Below are 22,628 nucleotides of genomic sequence, written 5' to 3' on the forward strand. Positions count from 1 at the left end.
CCAACAACTCCTCGACCTCAAGGAAAAAGACATTGATCTCGTTGTCGAATGGCAGCGCAACAGAACTAAACTCCAGTCCCGTAATAAGACTGAAGGTGGAAGGTGGAAGGTGGAAGGTGTTGGTGGTGTCCTAAAAGAACTCCACCAAGGCACGAGCCACGTGCTGACCCCCGCTAGAGTCATTCATGGCCTCCGAGGTCTCAAACAACATAGTTAACCCGCAAGACTCCCAGAGAAGTCTCACCTCTCCGTCAATGCTGATGTACGTCTTGTAAAGGTCGCCTAAGGTGTCGCAGCCTGAACCATGGCAGCGTGTCCTACCAACTATGATCCCACGTCGCACCCTCTCAGAAATGTGGTGGATGGGAGATAAGTACAGAGTCCGCTCATCCCACTCAGAGAGAGGACTGAGAGAAGTGGACGGGTCGGCGTCGTCCACTACGGGCTCATGCTCCCGTCGTACGTCTCGGGACCGTGAACCCGAACCTCGTTGTCTAGCCATGCTACATTGTGCAAAATCATCATAAATTAAGGTTCTATAGTATCTAAGGTTCGCCTAGCCGCATGATACTATGTTCGCAAAAAAAAAAAAAAAAAAAAAAAAAACAGAGTACGTAGTACTAAAACAGATCACAAATTCAAATCAAGCATATACGGCATTTTTCAAGCATTCAAACAATTTTTTGCAATACTATGATAATTATTGTGACAAATTGGGCAAGAATTGCTAGCAAAAACATCAAGAACAAGCCACATTGTCTTCCCGACCTTAAGAGGTCCAACAATGGTGATTTGTTCGTTTCTTCACCAAATTGAGTCAAACAAGTCTCAAATTACTCCAAAAGCAATATATAAACATAATCAAGCAATTTCATGGCATAAAATTTGACAAACAAAGTGAATTAAGCAATTCAAGTTTTGAATTTTCAAGAAATTCGTGAACACACATGCGCAAAATTCATTAAAACCGGAGTGATTTTGGGGAAAACTTACATATATCGGGAAAATGGATGGAATAATCTTTGATTTGAACAAATTTGAGAAAATTCGATTGAGAAACGAGCAAGAACAAGCAAATTGAAGTTCCGGGCGATTTCTCGAGCAAAAATGAGGAGCAGCAGCAGCGAAAATAAAGAAGAAAAGGGTATATATGGAAATCCCGACTCTAGCGCCAAGCGACAGGCCTTGGAGCCAGACGATACGGTTTAGCGCCTGGCGCTAGAGCCAAATATGTGGCGCCAGCGATATTTCAGCGGCGAAAGACTGCTCAGCAACTCAGAATGGTTGTTTTGACCTCTTGCAATATTTTGGGTTCCTTAGTGCGCCAGTTAGCGCCTCTAAGCAATTTGACATGATTTAGTAATCGGCTCGATTACGATCGCATAAAGTGATCGACCTAATAAATGATCGTCTCACTTAGCTGAAAGTGCCTAAGCATTGGCTCATCGCAGAAGCAATGACATACTGGTTCATATAGAAAAAGACACCGACATATTGGTTCAAAATTCAGCAAAAGGCACCGACATACTGGTTCAAAAGGACCAAAAGCGCCGACGTACTGGCATAGCGGAAGCAAAGTTTAAGCGAGCTTTTTAAAGATCGACAAGTGTGGGTCTTCGGTAATTTTCCTCGGAATATTATTGCAACAAATGAGGATAGCTTCAAGCGAGGATATCTTCGATAGCGTTCCCTAGCTTGCGGAGAGTTGTCACAAACAACTGGAGCTGATTTCAAGCGAAGTTGTCTTCAATCGTGTTCCCTGGCTTGCTGAAGATGGTCACAAAGTGCTAGAAGGTGGTTTCAAGCGAAGCAATCTTCGATGGGGTTCTCTAGCTTGCAGAAGTCCATCATGGCGGAATTGGAGGCAGTTACAAGCGTAGCAGTCTTCAGGAGGCATTCTCTAGCTTGCAGGAGGTCGTCAAAAATACAAAAATACAACAATGCAGCAACAAATCGGTTACTTTCAGATATGTGTGCTCGACGGTGCAAGATACGCGTTTCTTAACTCTCTTATCTGTTTAAACTAACGCTAGTTTGCAGGTATCGACGTTACAAGAATGATTTAGGATCATAGAACGTTCGGAATCATTCTCCGTCCCTATCGATACTTTGACTTTTGTTTCCGAAACTTGCATTTCTCCAAACTCAGTCAAAGTGGGGGCTTCTGTAGACACCCATTTGTGTCTCCCCAAAACCAAACCCGGTGATGAGAACCTTTCACGTCGAATCATAATCGAATGAAGTAAAAGCGTAGAAAGTCTAATGTTGCGGATAGTTTTAATTTCTTTTCTTTTCTCTCTGTTTTTTAAAACCTATTTTAAGAAAACAGCCAATCCAGTTTTTTTAGTTCATTGTAAGGGTCCAATAATAGTGTAGTTGGATGGGGCTTGAAAAGATCTTTCCAACGATATATTATAAGCCCAATTTCGATGAATGATGAGAAAGTTATGGGCAAATTACTAAACTGGGCCCGGTTTGAGCCTTATATACGACTCAATGATCTAGAGGAGGGCCTAATATGAATTTATCATTCCTAATGCAATTAGGATTGGTTTTAGTTTTCTAGATTCATCTAGAAGGTTCTTTTCATTCCTAATTCAATTAGCGTTGATAAATTGACTTTTGTTGACTTTTTAGAGTTTTAATCAGAATAAAAGAGTGTTTTTAAGGAAAATACAATTTTTCCCTTCTGTACGACTAAATTTTATCTGAATTAAGAAAACGCGTGAAAAAAATTAATTAGCACCTGACGATAGACATTAGCGCCTGACGATAGACATTAACGCCTGGCGCTAGCCTTAGCGCTTGGCGCTAACTTCTTTTTTCCTCGTCGAAACTCTGATTTGTTTTTCTATTCGTTTGGCTGATTTTCTCTATAAATAGCCTCCTAAAAACTCCGTTTTCATCACCAACTCTCATCAAGAATCTCTTGATTATTCTCTCTCTCTTTTCTAAACTACCCTTTTACAAACATTACTCCTCATACATTAGCACTAGACACACCTAGCATTGTTCGAAGTTGTCTTCGCTCTAGATGTGAAAGGTTTGATATTTCTGAGGGTTTGGTCCCAAACCTAGTCTAAACTTTCTTAATTCTTTATTTCAATTATTTAATTTAATTGTTTTATATTTTCCTTGAAGTTACTACACGTGTATTTTGTTATTAGAAAGAGATACGAGGCATCCAAGTAAGTGCTTTAATTGATTTATTGATATTATGATATAGAAATTATGCTTAGGTTGTTATTATGATTCCTAGTGTCATGTTAGGGCGTTTTGATCTTCCTAGTATCATGTTTAGGGTAACAACTATAATTTTTAGTATCAAATATGACAACTATGATTTCTATGATGCTTCCTATTTTCTTTCCTAATAGTATCATGTTAGGGCTAAAGCTTTGATTTTTGATGTTTAGTGACATGCTAGGGTTTGTTATTAATCTTGTTAGTATCATGCCTAGGATATTGCTATTATTATGCTTTATTTTAACATGATTATTTCAATTATGATTGTTATTTTTATAATAATTATGATTAGATATAATTTGATTATTATGTTGCTTGATTATATATATTGTTATTGCTTGATCAGACCTTTTATGCATCTTTAAAGGGAATTTGTAATTGTAATCATGCTTAATAAGATAATTAATAATCTTGTTTAGGGTTAATTTGATTATAACTCAAGTGATCGCCAATAATAGATTTATTTGTGCATTAATATTCAACCAACATAGATAAACAGGTTTAGGGTTAAACCTAATGATTGTATGTTAGTCAGAAAGCGCACATGAATACGATTAGAATAAAGTAGAGGCCTATTATTAGGGCAGGTTCTTCTCTTTTAGATTGGATTTGTACCTTCATCCCCGAACTACAAGTCATGGTTCCAAACCTATTGGAGTTAATGATCTCTTGGATCGTTAAGGGGTGTAACCTTCACCTCGTGAACGGTTTACAAGTTCCTAAAACTTATTGGAGACTCTTTTGCTCTATCTTCTTTCCCTTTGGACGCCACCGTACTTTAGTGTATGATCACTGTGGGGTTCAAGCTAGGGGTAATGCTTGAAATATTCCCTACAGTTTTTAAAATCGCTTCTCTTTAGGAGGTTTGAACCGCTTCCCATTTACTTTTTTCTACTAGTGTTAATAGATCAATCGGCCAATTGCAAGGTCATGTTGGTTGGTAGAATCTCACCTAGCTTAAGCTACCTAAAGACCGAATAAGGCATAATACTCACACTAGCACTAATATCACAAAGAGCATTTTGAAACAATTCTCCATTGATTTTTCAAGGCATAGAAAAATTACCCGGATCTTTCATTTTCTTAGGTAAATCATTGTGAATCAAAGCACTACAACATTCCCCAAGCTTTACCGACGCAAGTCAATCTCATTGCACCCTCTCTTTCCACTCAATATTTCTTTAAGGAACTTAGAATACCTTGGCATTTGGGTCATGGCTTCGGTGAAATGGATTGAAAGATGAACTTACATAAACATATATCAAGAAATCTCTCAAATTGTTCATCAATTTTGTTTCTCAAAATTTTTTGGGGATATGAAAGTTTAGGTTTGATCACCTCCTCTTGCACTTTTTCATCACTCTTCTCTTCCTCTTGGGCTTCTTTGCTCACCTTCTTTGACACATCAATTTATTTCTCCTCACTTGAATCACTCACCTTCCTTACTCTTCCTAGAAACTCTCTCTTCAAGCACTTTCTCACTCTTGTGAGAGTAAAGAAGAAGGGCTAGCATTCACACTCTCTTTCAAGGTATTAGCCAATTCAGTGATTTGTGTTTCAAGCATCTTATTGTGTGTCATCATCTTGTTGAATTTTTTGTCACTTACCGACATGTAAGTGTTCAAAATTTTAGTTTGGTTTTTGATGATTTCTTCCAAGGTAGTTCTAGAAAATGAAGGTTGAGCATAGGAATTCTCACCATTACCTTGAGTTCTTGGAGAAAATTCGGGTGGGGGTCCCCTTTATTGCTTGGGAAACTTCCCCGGTTTTGGTTGCTCCAATTACCTCGGTTTTGATTTTGGCCATTGTTTTGGTAATGGTTACCATAGCCTTGGTTTTGACTTTTGTTTCCATACCTTTGACCTTGACTTTTATTATTATAGCCTTGATTATTATAGTTTCCATGAAAATTTGATTTCCTTGGTTCCTATAACCACCATTGTTATAATTAGCAAAGCGCCTTTATTGGTGAGCGTTTCTATTCCCAAAGTTCCTTGGTCCATTGAATCTTTTTCCGTTGTTATTTGAAACAAAATCCACTTGTTTACAATCATTATTATGAACATCATCACAATTTTCAAATGCATGTATGTGGACAATTAGAAACATCATGTTCATATGACCCACATACATCACAAAACACACATCCATTTGGCATATTATTCGAAGTTGAAGAAGGAGTAGAGTTATAAGATGTACCTCTCCCCTTATTGTGGGAGGGAAGAATTGGTGCTTGTGAAGAAGCACTCTCAAGCTTTGTCTTGATTGTGGTCATGTCCTTTCCCATGTTTGAGATTTGTGAGGACAAATTGTTGATGGCATTGAGATGGTCGATTGAATACACCGTAGAACCGCTTTTTCTTGTCGACTCTCTCTCATCACCTTCTTGCCAATCCATGTGATACCTTACCACATCTTCAATTAAATCCACCACTTGATCCTTTTTTTTTTCATGATAGGGTCTTTGGCACTGTAATCTAAGCAAGACTTTCCTTGGAGGCTTAGACCTCCATAGAAGATTTAGATTATTTTATAGGTGGAAATCCCATGGTGTGGGCACTATCTTTGGTACTCCTTATACCTTTCCCATGCCTCATAAAGACTTTCATTTGGCTATTGCTTGAAGCTTTGAATGAGAGCTCTTGCTTCGGTCGTCTTCTTTTGTAGATAGAACCGAGATAGAAACTCCTTAGTCAATTCATCTCATGTTCTCAACGATTTTAGCTTCACCTCTTTGTCCAACCACTCTAGAGCAAGTCCAATAAGAGAGAAAGGGAAAACTTTAAGTTGAATGAACTCTTGAGAAACCCCATTCACCTTGATGGTATTACAATACCTCTCAAACTCCTTAAGATGGTTGAAGGGACTCTCATGCTTGGCTCCACTATATTGATGCCTCTCTATCAAAGTAACCATCACCGGTCTTATCTCAAAATCATTTGTCGGTGTTGTGGGAGGAGCAATTTCGCTTTTAAAACTATAAGATCCCGGAGTTCCCAACTCCTTCAATGCTACTCTCGAATTAGCACCCATGCTTTCTCGTTTTTCTTCTTCTTCTTGATGGATTTCCTCTCTTGGGGGACTTGAGCTTGAGGAATGATTACCAACCCTTATCCTTGCTATGGTCCTATCAATATCCGGATCAAATGGGCACTAAATTTCGATCTCATGCCCTTTGCATACAAATCTCAAAGCAAAATATCAATAGCACAACTACAAATGTAGCCTCTAAAAGAAAGAAAATAATTTGGTATTTTTCAAATTAATGGAATAGACTCAATCAACAATAGCAAATCACCATGCCATTCCTCGGTAATGGCGCCAATTTTGACGCGGGTGAAACCTAAATCGTTGATTATTAAGATTCCCCAATCAAAACCAAATTTATAAAACCAAACCCAACCTAGGTATAGGGGTAAGTCCGGGTCGAACCCAAGGGAATGCGGTATTTGCTAAGGTCTCTAGCTAAGCTATTCCAAAGTCTTAAAATAATAGGGTTGGTCTAAAATATGCTATTGAATCAACTCAAACAAAGCTAACAAATAGAATTCAAATATCAAAGCACTAGAAAATTTAGGATCCACATGCACTCGCAATATACTTGCTAATTTGTCGGGAATTTGATCAATCAAGCAATACGAGGGAAAACGATATTTGCAATCATAATCACTCGAAGTGATATTTCCTAGGGTCAAGCTAGATGTCTCTACAAATGACTTCAAAGGAAAATTGCAAAATAAGATCAATCGATAATAATAGCTTTCAAATCATTTTTTCGTATCATTGAAAACTACTATCCAATCTAGCTTGATAATCAAGGTTAGCTACTCCTCTTCAAATCAAACACATGCACAAATTTCATCAGCCAATTTAATCATATCATCAAATCACTCAAAAACCCCAAATTAGCTATAGATTATCACTCATACATGTTTCACCACTTCCCTAGTAAAGGAACTACTCACTATACATTGTAAAATTGAAAAGCATAACAAAAATAATCACCAATTCCATAATCAACATTGTAATCCAAATATCAACAACCAAATCAAACAAAACTAATGAAATTCAACAATTTATCAAAAATCAAACATGAAATTGCATTGAAAAGGAAAGAATTCTTACAAAACTTTGATCAATATCAAAGAGTAATGAAAATCAAAATGTAGCAATCATCAATTACCAAGTTTCTCTCTCTAAAATCTAAGAACAAAGTCTCCAAAATCTTGAGCTTCTCTCTCTAAAATTCTAATCAAAATTTAATTTTAATTCAATTCTCAAGTAATTCTCTCTCTAAAAATGATGAAATTCTATATATAGTAAAACTAACTAAGGAGAAGTTAGTTAGACATCTAAAAATAACCCCAAATGGTGTGGTCTCTCCTCTCAATGCGCGTCCGCAACAAAATGGGTACGGGGCAGGGGGAAGGAGGCTGCGCGGCCACTCTTGCCACCTGCCCAACCGCACAAGAGCCTTGCGCAGCTGCTCCTCCCTCGTGCGTGGGTGCGCCTGGGAGCAGGGGAGTTTTCCTCGTGCGGTTATTGATGCTCCCGTGCGCTCCACTTGATACATGTTGGGGGAGGCAGTCACTAGAGGCCTTTACGATGGGTTCAACACCGACTTTGATGCCCACGCAGCATGGGAGCGCGACCTTGAAGACTTGGCTCTTGCAATCCTTTACTTTTGAGCTTCAAGAGGAGGAATCGGGTTACATCTTAAGCTTTGTATACCCTAAAAGAATGCCAATAAGCTTCTCGAACATCAACAATCTCCTAAAATCAAAGAGAAGCAAACAAGTAAAGGAGAAAAAGAAAAATAAACTAAGAAATGCAAGAAAATGAGAAAACAACTAAGGAAAACACAAACTAGAGAAATTACAAGTAAAACTAAAGAAAAAGAGATAAAAGAGATACAAAAGCAGTAAAAATCATCTTAAAAGAGGCTAAATGAGACACTCATCAGTTAAATGGCTTGAAATTTAACCGCAGGTCCCAAACGGTGAAAGAAAAAAGTTTAGGTCCCAAAAGGTGAAAAGATTACAACTTTAGTATCTAATTATTATCTTAACTCATAAAACTGTGGACATTGTATAAAATCAAATCATAACCATTTATTTTTATTGACTAATGTAAACCGTTGATTTACTATTTATTTTATTTAAAAAAAATTACAAAATAAAAATTGGAAAAAGTAATAAAATATGGAGGTGGAGGAGTAGGTGGAAGAATAAAAAATTTTAAAAAATCAAAAGTAGTAGACAGGGCCAGCTATTGGGCTATGCAAACAACCCAATAACACAGGGCCTCAAATTTGTTGGAGGCCCCATAATCTGGAAAAATAAGCTTAATATAAATGAAATTGAGTGAGTATTTAAGTTCCAAGTATAAGTTGGATGAGTTGGTGAGTGCGAAACTCTTAAATTTAAAGATTTAAGAATTAAGAGGAGTAGAGGATAAAAATAATAATATTATTAGATAAGTATGAAGCAAGTAAAATAAGGAACTCAATAATATTTCTTCATGCTTAATTCACCAAATACAAGAGCCATATATGTAGACTAACAAACAACAAATAATAAGCTAAAAAACTGGAAGTATAATGTCATGATTAAACCCACTAAATAAACTCATGAACTTCTAAATTCATTTGACTCTCTAACTTAACAAAAGGACCAACATACTACTCCTAAAATTACTGACCCAACTATGGACAAACTCAGGAAGAACAACGGAAGAAATAGAAAGGAAAAAATAAATAAATAAAAGAATAAATGAGGGCAATTGGTCTCAAACCCATGACCTAAGAGGAGCCTCACTACTCTATTAGTCCCTCCCTTACCAATGTGCCAGACTTACATACTTGGTTATTTACTTCACAAAAATTTCTTTTAACCTTATTTTTTTTTCTTTTTAAAAAAAAAAATCAAAACTTATCATTTTTTTTCAAAAAATCTGGGGGTTCAATGAATCCCCTTGAACCCTCTAGATCCGCCCATGGTTATAGGCTTCTTACCTACTCCGTAATATTTATTTATGAATTTATGCCTATAAAAATACAAATTATTTGACATAAAAAAATGTTGGAGCTTTTTTTTTCTATAAATAGCACAGGCCCCCAAAAAGTTTAAGACGGCTATGGTAGTGGAGAGAATTGGAGATGAGAAAATATGAAATTAATTAAATATGATATATGTTGGGTCCACTAGGTGAGAGAAATGAATTAAATATTATGTAAGCTTTTCAAATAAAGAAATGTAGCAAGTATTTAAAAATGGCCGAAAAAGAAAAGTGGAGCAATTATTTAAAAGGCATATATAATATAGGAAAAATGGAAACTAAAAATCCAACCTTTGCGCGATCCGATAATAAAAATCCAACCTTCCATTAATCTCATAAAAATCGAACCTTTATACCCCACTTTCTCTCACAAATCCATTTGACCTTTAACCTATTAAACAGGTTAAAAAGTTTTTTTTTAATTATATTAATTGCCCTTCTCACTCCTCCTCTTTCTCTCTCCTCTCTCCAACAACCCACCAATCCACCAATTCCGCCACCCCAACAACCCACCAAAAATCCGACCACCCCAACCAACCTAAAACCCGACCACCCTAAAACCCCGACCATCCCAGCCAACCCCGGCCCACAAAAGTTGGCCCTAACACCAACCACCCTAAACCCCGACCACCCCAGAACCCCAACCACCCCAGCCAACCTATAACCCGACCACCCTAGCCACCCACGACTCTCGACCCACAAAACCCCTGCCCTTACACCAACCACCCCAGAACCCCGACCACCCCAGCCAACCTAAAATCCGACCACCCCTAAACTCGCCCCCTATCTCTTCTTGTTTAAGGGTATGGGTGTCGTAGGTGGTCGTGTTTAGGGGTGACGTGGGTGGTCGTGTTTGTGGGTGGTCGTGTTTGGGGGTAGTCTGTGGTCGAGTTTGGGGGTGGCTGCGGTGGTCAGTTTCGTGTAAGGGGTGGTAGGATTTAAGGGTATAGGTGGTCAGTTTCGAGTAAAGGGTGGTAGGATTTAAGGACATGGGTGGCTGCGGTGGTCAGTTTTGGGTAAGGGGGGTTGGTGTGGTGGTTTCAAGGTTGTCGGGTTTCAAGGTTAGGGGGTGGTGGGGATGGGGATGGGGATGGGGATGGGGATGTGGTGGTTAGGTGCGGTGGGGATGGGGATGGGGATTTTGGTTTTTCTGATTTTTTTTTTCTTTTATTTTTTTGTTTTTTAATGATTAAAAAAATAATTGACCAATTAATGACTGACACGTGGCACATAACTTACAAAAATCGGTCATCAACAGGTAACGGATCTGTGGGAGAAGATGGTGTATAAAAGTTGGATTTTTGTAAGATTAATTAAAGGTTTGATTTTTTTTGTCAGACTGCGCAAAGGTTGGATTTTTAGTTTCCATTTTTCCTATAATATAATTCAATTGATTTTTGAATATGATGCAGAATGTGGTGTATTTTTCATGTCGGTAGTTTATGTTAGTTAATAAAAATGAACGGTTCTGATTTAGTTTAGTATTATAAAAAGCGAACATTATTGTGTATGAGGTTGTTAGACTAATTAAAATGTATACTTTCCTAATATCAATTGTTTTTGAAATAATTTTACCAATATATAATTAAAGGAAATGATAATCAAAGTTGTACTCCGTACATTAATATGCATATGCATATATGGTGTGTGGTGGGTGGCGGGGGAAGTAACTAAACATGAGATGTGTTTACCTTAGCTTCTACTGACTAAGTGACTATACATCTCATGCATCCATTTCAAAAAATCAGTCAATCAATTTCCTCCTCCTACAGTCCTACATTTATTGAAATCTTGTTCCCTCTCATATTAATTTGTTGAATTTTTTATTTATTTATTTATTTTTTAAGATAAATTGGTGTATTAAACAATCATTAGCTTATAAATCTTCTCTTACAATATTTTCTGCTAAATAGTCAAAATTATTACCAAATACATTGGACTAGCTTTATATCAAAATGGTATCAAATTCATGTAATGACTCATTTTTAATGAGAGGTAGGGAGTAGAGTCGAGAAATTTGTACCTCTCTAATTTTTAATAATGTTTGTCCCATTTGAAATCATTAACTATACCATGACAAATGAAATTTAACAATTTAATGATATTATAATATTCTATACTTCAAAATATGGTCATAAGAGATCTTAATAGGCTTGTCATATTTTTTAAGTTTTAAAATATGTAATTTATATACTGTAAAGCATAGTATAATATGAGATATTATTTTAGCTATACTATTGCAATGCACAAAGAAAATATACAAAATTAAAAATATGAATCAATGATCATTATAATAATGTTATTCATTTCATATTTACTTATATATTTATTTTTGTGAGCATGTAAAAGAGAGCTACAAAGATCAAGATTATAAACAAGCAATGCAATTTCTCTAACAGATTTTACATCAAGATTTTAACCAACAAAATTAGTAGACGAGAAAGTATAGTATAATAATAATACACTATATATCATATACAAAGTTGGTTAAATTTTGTATAAAAATCTTTGGTTGGTTAAGTAATAAATATTTCATGTGGTGGGTGAAGCATATGAATTTAAAGCTTATGCAATGGACATAGAAATTTGATTGCTCAATCACTAGTGTTGTTTCGGTGTTCTCTACAATCACATGCTTATAAATGCCAATGTTGATTTTATTCTTCAACCTTGTCCCATCAACAATATTTTTTTCCTACCCTTTGCTTTGTACTTGGTTAAAATTTTATCCACTTTTTTCAAATTACGAAATATCTCCTAGCCACTCAAAAATGGTCTTAATATATCAATCACCTTTAGGTCTTAATATATCTCGTGTATGAAAATTGCCTATTAATGAGATTTATCCATCCATGTATTGAGGACACATTATATACATGACATTTTGAGCTTACTTTAATTTCGTTTGTAGATTGAGTCACATACAACAAATACGATTCGTTGTTGTCACAAATCAAAATAATTTGAGCATATAAATGATTTTTATGTGGTTACATATTATTGATCCAAATCCTACATCCCAAACAAGAAAAACTCGAACTATGATTTTACTCAATAACTTAAAGTGATATGTTAAGTAAGTTGAACTCAAATATGCAAGAAAGATTATAGATATAAATCTCATGGCAATTATCAAAACTAGACTTATTACCTCAGTATCTTTTTATTTTCAACAAAGAAATTTTTTATGTGAAAAGTAAAAATTTATTTTGTAACAAATAAAAAGAAACAGGTAAATCACCAATGAATACACAACCTGTAAATAATACGAAGTAGTAAATAAAGCAAATATTAAGAGACAATAAAGTAGTTAAATCTCCCGTAAATAATTGAGGGTTGTCAAAGGCAAAGTCTATTCTTGACAGAGTAGACAAAGCTGTTTTACATGAACAAAGATATGATCGAGGAAAAAATTTAATTAATCACAATTATGGTAATGACTTAGACAGCTCTCTAATAACAAAAGCGTGACATTAATTAGTGAGAAAAAGACTTGTAATCTCTAAAGTTCCCCTGAGTCGGGCATGGCGGCTATACATTGAGTACGACCATTTTAAATCTAGAATCTAGATCTATAATGAATAATCAGGTGGATTGCACTAGATAATTAATTAGTTGATAAAGATTTCGGGAGAAATTGATAATATTCAATGGCAAAACACAATTATACAATTTGGCAACTATATACAAAGTATATTCCATATGCATTTAACGAAAATATTTAAACATATTTTTCATATACTGTGATAGAGTATAAAACATATTACTGAGCCTCAACCATCAGTTTAAGCTTTTAGTTGAGATGGTCCATTAATATGATATCGGAGCCAGCGTGACACAAAGGGCCCAATGGGCCTTTCATGTGAGGGGGAGTGATAGAGTATAAAATATATTCTTGGGTCTCAACCATTAGTTTAAGCTTTTAGTTGAGATGGTCCATTAACATATTGTATAGCATGTATTTTTCTATAATAAACATATACTCCGTACTTGTCATACATATAAGTTAATATATTAGAATAATGTGCTACTACTGTATTCCGTATCATTCTACATTGGATTTGTTCTTTGAAAGTTTTTTTTGCTCTAATAAGGATTGACACTTTAGCTTTTATAATATTTGTTGATTTATTTATAATAATAATAAAACTATAATTCTATAACTATAAATATATAAAAAAAAAATCTTGATTATTAATTATCAATAAAATAAGCCAATTAAATTTATATAAAACATTGTGCCCGTCAAAATATGCAAACAAAATAGGGATATATGAGGTATATAAGGTAGAGAAAATTTTATAGCTTGGTAAGAACTTATTAAGCTTTTTTAATGAGTAAGGTGGAGGTGGTTTGTCATGTTTTAATTTTTGATAAATATACGTAAATTTTAAAATGAATGAAGTATACTTATGCATTAAAAATGAATAAAAGATGAGTATATTTAGGGGCCGTTTAGTTCACCCGGGGTAAACGGAATGGAATGAACAAAGGAAATGGAAGAGAATGATGGAATGAAAATACCCAATTTTCTCTATGTTGTTTGTTTTCAAAACCAAGGGAAACAAACCCATCATCCCACCACCACACAACCACCCCACAACCACCACACAACCACCTAATTCATTCCCTTTCCACCTTTTCTAGCCACCATCCGTCCACCAAACCACCAGCCGCACCTACACCGCCGGTCGCCTCACCTTCGCCGCCCTTCTCCGGCCTCGCGCAACGACCTCTTCCCCCAAAAACCAACCCAGAAAAGCCCTAGTAACATCCCAACCCCTAGAAATCCCTCCCTCTCCTCGAAAAACCACCGTCCGACCCTCCCCCACCCTCGAAACCCTATCGGACGGTGGTTTTTCGGGTAGAGGGAGGGAAATCTAGGGGTTGGGGATGTTTTTGCGTGAGGAGAAGAGAGTTTTACAGGGAGGGAGAGAATCGTCGGAGGTCGTCGGAGAGTAAAAGTATTTATTATTGTATGATTAATTTAGACATAACCAAAGAGGATTATTTGTAAAATTATTGTCTCAAATTTGTCCTATCTAATCAAGAAGAGTAAAAGTTAAATTAGGACGCGCGATTATCGAGAAAAGAAAAGAGTAAAATTTGACATTTGATACCCGTTTTATTTTTTATTTTATTTTGCTACCACCTAAAATCAAATAATTAAAATTTCACTACCCCTTAACGGAATCCGTTAAATTTATTAAAAAAAAAAAGTAACCTAGCCACTCCTCCCCTCAACTGCCCCCCCTCCCCCGTCGGCGGCCGGCGCCCAGAGCTTCGACTGGCGCCGGCGCGAACCCATTCCCCTCCCTTTCCCCCACCCTACGTAGCCAACCCCCCCTTCCATTTCCTCGTTCTTGCTTCCCCGACCCCCACCCCGAACCAAAACCACCCCCTTTCCCGTTTCCCCCACCGAAATCCGCCCCCAGCCCCGTTCCCCCCACCGAAATCGACCCCCCTCCCCTTCCCCTACCTTTTTTGGCCTTCCCTAACCCTAAACCACCACCCCAAACGAATTTAGGGTTTCGCTAGCTTATGGTGGTTTTGAGGTGGTGGTTTAGGGTTAGGGATGGCCGAAAAGGGTAGGGGAAGGGGATGGGGGTCGATTTCGATGAGGGGAACGGGGCTAGGGGGGGATTCTGGGGGGGAAAAGAGGAAAGGGGGTGGTTTTGGTTTGGGGGTGAGGGTGAGGGTAGGGGCAGCAAGAACGGGGAAAGGGAAGGCTGCATAGGGTGGGGGAAAGGGAGGGGGTGGGTTCGCGTCGGCAGGGGGAGGGGTGGCAGTTGAGGGGAGGGGTGACAGTGAGGTGGAAGGGTGGTTGAACATGGCTAAATACAACTATCGGAAATAGTAACGGCGTAAGTTAGTTGGTAGTGAAATAAATATTTTAGAGATTTGGGTAGTGTCAAAATAAAAAAAAAAAATTAAACAAGTAGCAAATGTGACACACAGTTCTTTTACTGGTAACAAATGTCAATTTTTCCTTATTTTATGTAAGTTTAATCAGAATGTTAATTTACCTAAACGATTTCATATAACTTGGGTTCATATAGCATCACCAATTAAATTTGACATATATAGGCAAGCACCAGCAAACTTTATTGTGATTGGGTGCATGGAACAACAATAACAATATAACATCACCATTCCCATTCTTAAATTGATTTAGTCCGATGACATACTATTGTAGATATTTTTAGATCCCCACATGTCCAGCACCTTCAAAAGAAACCTTCATAACGATATTGTTCTCAATAGTCAATACCACACCCAATTAAGTATAATATACTTCCTATTATAAGTACACAAATATCTTACAGAAAAAGAAGTACTGCGTTTTTTTTTTTGTTTTTTTTGGTGAAATATGTCAAGCTTAATATACATTCAGAGATAATCAACAAGCAAAGGGACATACATGTTACCATCTAGGACTATTTCAACGCAATTTAATCATGCAATAATCAAGGGTGCAGTTGCAATGTACAACTGTTTATCATATTTGCTCATTTACACGAATTTAGCAAATACTTTTGGTTCATATTTACGTTGATCAAATCAAATTAATTCATTTCTACAAGCAATTTTTTTTTCTCTTATAACTAAAATCTTGTTCATCACCAGTTCACCACCATAAACATGTCCAATAATTCAACCTTGATAATAAATGGTATAGTATTACCTCACAACAAATGTTGTGTTTTACACTTTTACTCATTTAATTTAAAATTAATGAGTCATATTCTTAATCTACTTATTGTTATTTTGCTCTTTTAATCCGAATGAGCAAATTTTACATAAGACAATTTGCTCATATCAACCATAGCAAATTTTAATTGACATGATGGGCAAATTTGACCTTGTTACGTACAATAGGTTGTATGATGCATGAGCTGCTATTTCGATAAGATCAGGGTCGAAAATAAAGCCAGCATTATCCAGCGAAATCCAATTAGGATTCAATAAAAGTGCACATTTAGTTGCCTATTATAGATAGACAAATCATCATCAATTTCATGCATGCCATGTTACTCTATAGTTTGTAGTCGGCTGATGCAATAAATACGACTGAATGAATCCAACTATTAGATATGGAGGATAGGAGGTTACTTATTACAAATAACTTTTCACACACGCTTTGAAATCAAGAAATCAAGACCCTACCCAAAAAAATGTAGTTGAGTACTTTCTTCGCTTCGAAAGTCCACAATTATACCTTTTTTGTCGAGTTTTTAATTTTGTTTGTTATTATGACAAAGTAATAATTGTATGATGGGCAATATATGCAGAATGTGCACTTTGTTGAATTTTGTGAAATTGAGGACAACAATACATCGTTTCAATTTTTATTAAATGGTTAATCATTCCTTCCAAATCCTTGTCTCTTAACATTTGCTCTTTTTCTTTTTTTTTTTTTTTTTCTTTCACCATTTGCATTGTTCTTATAAATTTATCTTGTATTCTAAATGTTAGATCTCGGGAAAACTCCTCAAAATTAAGTGTGTACTATTGATCAATATATATATAGTGTACAATTCTAGACCTAATCACGTTAGGAAACCTAGTACTATAAAGATACAAAATAGTGAAATACGCATAAAAATCTATTCTAATCTACGACAAATATTATCATGAATATAATATCTATCACACCCCCGCAAATTGTAGCGGGAGGAGATCGTACGCTAAGACTGGATATGATCTCCAAAAATAAGTCTCGTGGAAGGTATTTTGTGAAAATGTCCGTAAACTGATATCTGGAAGGAACATGTAGAACCCGAACGTGACCCAATGCAACCTTTTCTCGTACAAAATAAATGTCCATCTCCACATGTATGGTGCGTTGGTGGTGTACCGGGTTGCTAGAAAGATAGATAGCAGTATAACACTGACATTATCATCACAATAAACAATAGTAGCCTGACGAAGAGGACAATGTAGCTCCAATAAAAGATTACGAAGCCAACAAGCCTCAGAGACAACGTTTGACTGCAACATTTGAAAATTCAAACTATTCATGTTCTTTGATTGTATATTATCAGTTAGATTATTAGCTTGTCTTGATACAATTTTAAAATATCAAATCTTATATGAATTATATAACTTTTACAAAAACATAATTAAAGGTATTACTCGCTCCATTTTTAATTGCTTGCTCCATTTTTTCATGCGCATAGTTTAAAGAAAAGTTAGAGAAAGTAATAAAACATGGAGGTAGTGGGGTAGGTGGAAGAATACAAAATTGTAAAAAGCAAAAGTAGTTAAGAGAATTAGAGAAGATAGAATATGAAATTAATAAAATATCATTTATGTAAGGTCTACTAATTGAAATAAATAAATTAAATATTATTAAATCTTTCAAAATAAGGAAGTAGATCAAGTATTTAAATACGAAGGAAGTAATATATAATATGTGCATTGCCAAGCATGAAATTTCAAAAATAATGAAGGAACCAAGTATAAGGGTTCAACACTATTACTCTCAATTTCGCCTATCAAACCATTTTAAATTATTACCTCACCCCAATCACAAATACTTTAAAATAGTTTGAGGCCCGGGCAATGCCCCGGCTCATTTTTTTATATAAAAAATTATAGTAAATTGTTTTAAAAAAATAACTTGAATAAATTAAAGGGAAATCTATTGATGGTATTATAATTTTAAAAAAAAAAATCATTTTTGTTATAAATTTTATTGAACATTAACAAAATTCATTATGAAATATGTAGTAACCTAACTTTTATATATATTTCATATTAATTAGTTTGTTTTATCTGTTAAATGAATTTTTATCTACCATTATAAATTTCTTCAAAATATAGATGAGTAAACGAAAGAATTAGGATTAAAAAATTAGCATTTATGAACATTAACTTTTTGTGAGGGGAAATTGATGATTAATTTTAATATGACATGAATTACATGACCCCACATATATCATTTATCAATTCATGACGACACGTGACAAAAATGATGACATGTGGCAAAACTGATGACATGTGGCATGCTTACAATTCTTGCCTTGAGTTTTAATATATATATAGATTAGTCACATTTTTATACAAGAAAAAAAATTTAAGGGAATAAAAAGTACAAGCTAGTGTCCGACCTCATGCTGTAACAAAATCATTCTGTTTACTGAGAGTGAGGATAGCTCAAGAGCTCCCCTCCCAACTCCAAATAATCCTGGAATCGATTTTCGTCACCCTACCTTATGGCTCTCTAAAAAGCCATTCTATCTACTCCGTATATAAATAGCACCCAACATTTTCTTTAATGAGTCCGTTTAAGGATTCAACACTTTATTCTCACTTTCACTATGAATACGTCCACAATTTCTTTTAGGATTTAAGGAAGTATAAAGGTTCACACACTTTATTCTCATTTCACTACATCATTTTATTAATCAAATTTCTAGCTCTTTTATTATCTACCCATTGACGACCCAATCAAAATTTTCTAAAGTAAGCTACATTCTTAGGGGAAACAAAAAAGAGAACAAAAGTAGAACCAGTCAAAGCTAGTATCTTTATGGGAGGCCTATGTTAAAACAAAGTCATTCTACCTTATGAATAGTGGCCAACGATTTCATTTAAGGTGGTAGGGTAGTAGTAGCTTTTTAGAGTGAGAGACTCGTAATTGATTTTTTGTGTACACAAGGTGATGGAGATTGGAGGCTACTAATTGATGGGTTGACTAATTGTGTACTAACTTGCGTGTAATAATCAGCTGAGGTCATGCTGACCAAAACAAACTTTTAAGCTAGTTTTCCTTTCTAATACTCCGTACTTGTCATTAATCAATTTACTTTACTTAAGGTACTCTCTCTCAATTTTAGATTCTATAACCTTTTTCCATTTTCGAACACCTTTTCTTTTAAATATTGAGGTTTTTAGATATAAGTGGTTCCGTGATTGGTTCAATATTTTTATATACCTGGATCACCTGGATGCATAATAGGTTAGCTTACTATGTATAGTGAAGAATTGAAGAGAGAGATATATATACAACCACTATGTCTAAATTATGTATGTTAGTATGTATGTATGATTGTATGGCCATTGAGTGATTCGCCTGATATTATATAATTAGAGTGGTGCTTCCTATGGGTTTATCGTGTCTACGAGTTTGACTCGAATTACAAGCGGATCCAAAATTTATAAAATCTTATACACCTATTTTTTAAGGCTAATACTCATTATCAAATTTATGTACAGAATACTTATATATATTTTCATAACAGCAAATAATGTTTCATTTGATTTATATAAATTTATGGTAAAATTCTATGGTACTCATCCTTAAAATGACTACCATTATAAAAATTTATTATTGGCTGAATTTTCATTTAGTTTTATGTCAAAATTAATTATAGATGTTAAGTCATATTTTATAAATAAAAATATATATATATATTTTTTTTATAGTTTTTTTTTTTATTATTAAATTATGACATATTTTTTAATTTCATTAATAATAAAAACAGAATTTGAAAATTAATTAGGAAAATTATAAAACAATTCAAAAATAATTTCAAATTAAATCAAGTGATAAAAAAGTCTGGCCACACCCGTCACAAGTGTCCACTTTATACGACCAAGAAGGTTCCAATTCAAAACCATATGGCAATGAGGGGAGTAGCCCCTTAGCCTTATAAAATGGATACAATTATCTTCTTTCTTCAATGTGGGATATGTTTTGGGGTTTTTTGTGTCCTGCGGGACAATTACAACACCAAGACTGGTCCGGGGCTGCCTGTACCTGCAAAAACACGGAAGCTTCGGTTGGTCATAGTTCCGCCTCCGACGATCAAGTAATATACGTTCGGAGTAAAACGTGCGGAAAGTAAATATTTTCTCGGATTCCAAGATCAGGTGTTTTATCTGTTTTCGAGAATAATAAATAATGTAATGATTTTAAGGTGTTCCAATAATGGGGAAAATCTCCCTATTTATAGGATCCTAGAAAGGTGTGCCCCTGTTCTAGGGTTTGATGACCTAGGGACTTGGGATGCGCCATTTTTCAGCGGCCTAAGGCCCAATTCCTGACGGGGTATCTGCTTGCCAAGTGTCACACCCTGGTTAGTTCATTTGGAGGCCTTCCTAGGGTTACACATGTCACACTCTGAGATGACCACGTGGTAGGGTAAAAATACCCAAAAACAGGGTACATATCCCAATAAAAACTCACTTATACACTCAATTAATGTTGGACAACACATCACTTCCATGTGGGTTTTCTCATAGACTCAGCACCACTCCCCCTTACATGTGAGTTGTCCATAATATTGGCCCAGATCACAACACAACCCAACCTGGCTTTGATACCATGATAAATGGGCTTGGGCCACACCCATCACAACTGTCCACTTTATACGACCAAGGAGGTTCTACCTTAAAACCATATGACTATAAGAGGTTTAGCTACTTAATTAGCCTTATTATAATACCTAGATGTTCCCTTATTTTAAAAATACTCTTTTTATTCTAATTACAACTATTTTAAGGAAATATCCAAAATATTAACGCTATCGTAATAACGGCTAAGGCTATTTTTCAAAGTCACACAGCGGAAGTCTAAATTAAAAACCAACTTTTAAAATAAAACTTGAGCTCACAACCTCAAAACAAAATAAAATAATTAAATCACAAGTTCGAACCATTCCAAACATGACCCTTTTTAAAATCCAACTTTAAATAACACAAAAACATTAGTCCATAATAAATAATTCAAAACATAATAAAACTAGGAAAGCATAACAAGTAACTCTCGACACTCATTCCCATCATGATTTTCATGCTTCAAGTACCCGTCACTTCTCCTTTGTTTTAACCCTCTACTCACCATATAAATAGGTCATAGTAGGGGCAACCAAAGGAAAGCCAAACTGTAGACACCTAAAAATGTCTCCCCAAATCAACTCTACTTTATTTAATTATTGTTCTATTATTATTTCCTTGAAGTTACTAATTCGTTTATTATTTTGTAGTTGCAAACAAACATAATCAAATAAGAATTATGTTCCTTTTATTTCTATTATCTTTCTAACGATTTTATATTGTTGGAATTTTGGCTAAATTGCTTCCAATATTAATGTTTGTTCTATTATTATTTATTGATCACCACATTGCATGTTAAAGGGAATATGTAATTGAAAACCACGACTAATAAGATAATTTGGACAACCGGTTTAGGTTCCTTTTTAATCTTGTTGTTTAATCAAGTGATCACCAATTTTTAGAATAATATGTTGCATTAATATTCAACCAATTTAGCTTAATAATAGTTTGGGGCGAATTGAATATTTTGTTTGTATGCCTTTGAGATAGCAGGAATCACTTTTCACTATAAGAATCGAGTAGAGGCCAATACGGGCGAATGTGACTCCATGACTCACTTCGTACCATCATCCCCGATCCTCCTTTCGTGGTTCCGAACCATACGGAGTTAGTAATCTCATGGATTATGAATGGGGTGTAACCTTCACGGGTCAATCGTTGTTGCCTATCGTTGTCCCTTATCGTGGTTGCCTTTTTATGATCCGTGAACGGTTTACAAGTTCCTTAAAAACTTGTTGGCGGCTCCCTACTTTATTTGTCCCTAATCGTATTGTGTCAATTCCCGCTTCCTATGAGTGCCAAGCATATTCACAACATGCTTTTAACGTAGGCGCACTTCGAACGCACCTACATAAACACAAACACAAAATCAACAAAAATTGAGTACATATACACCACACTAACATGAATATCCTATCAACAAGAATAGTAATAAACATGCTTGCCATACAATCATACTCAACTTACCTTTGACTCATAAATAGCAATATTAATTATTAATTAATAGCTTTGGATAACGCATCAACCAGGGATAAAATGGAGCTTCCAACCATGGAGCTACCCTAATTGGCACCTACTGTGTCACACCTTGGTGACGGAATTCTAGCGCATAAATGATGATAAAATAAAGTACAATGTCCTGTAACCCGGTGAATCTTTTACCAACTATACCAAGTACTATTTGTTTACTTCTAGGAATATAATTTATAATAAGTGAATGAAATTAGAGACGAAATTGAAAAATTTGTCTCTAAATTAGGGACAAAATAAAAAATCCGTCTCTAAATTAGAGACGAAATTTAAATCTGTCTCTATTTGATATCATTATAGCAACAAATAATAAGAAGAGTGTCTTCAAATAATTTTATACATAATAGCAAAAAGTGGCCTACATATAAATTAACAACAAAATATAACACAACTCGTTTCCAATGGAAACAAATAAAAAAATACGTTATCATCTAGCAACAATAGTTTACACG

At 35.2% G+C, this 22,628-nt stretch overlaps 1 pseudogene; it reads left to right on the plus strand.

Moving 5' to 3' along the window:
* The first annotated feature begins 5,788 nt into the window (after positions 1 to 5,788).
* LOC145637660 (small nucleolar RNA R71) lies at positions 5,789 to 5,886 on the plus strand (annotated as a pseudogene).
* The last annotated feature ends 16,742 nt before the right edge of the window (positions 5,887 to 22,628 follow it).

Source organism: Chenopodium album, chromosome 6, assembly GCF_948465745.1.
Source record: "Chenopodium album chromosome 6, dcCheAlbu1.1, whole genome shotgun sequence".
Classification (NCBI taxonomy): domain Eukaryota; kingdom Viridiplantae; phylum Streptophyta; class Magnoliopsida; order Caryophyllales; family Amaranthaceae; genus Chenopodium; species Chenopodium album.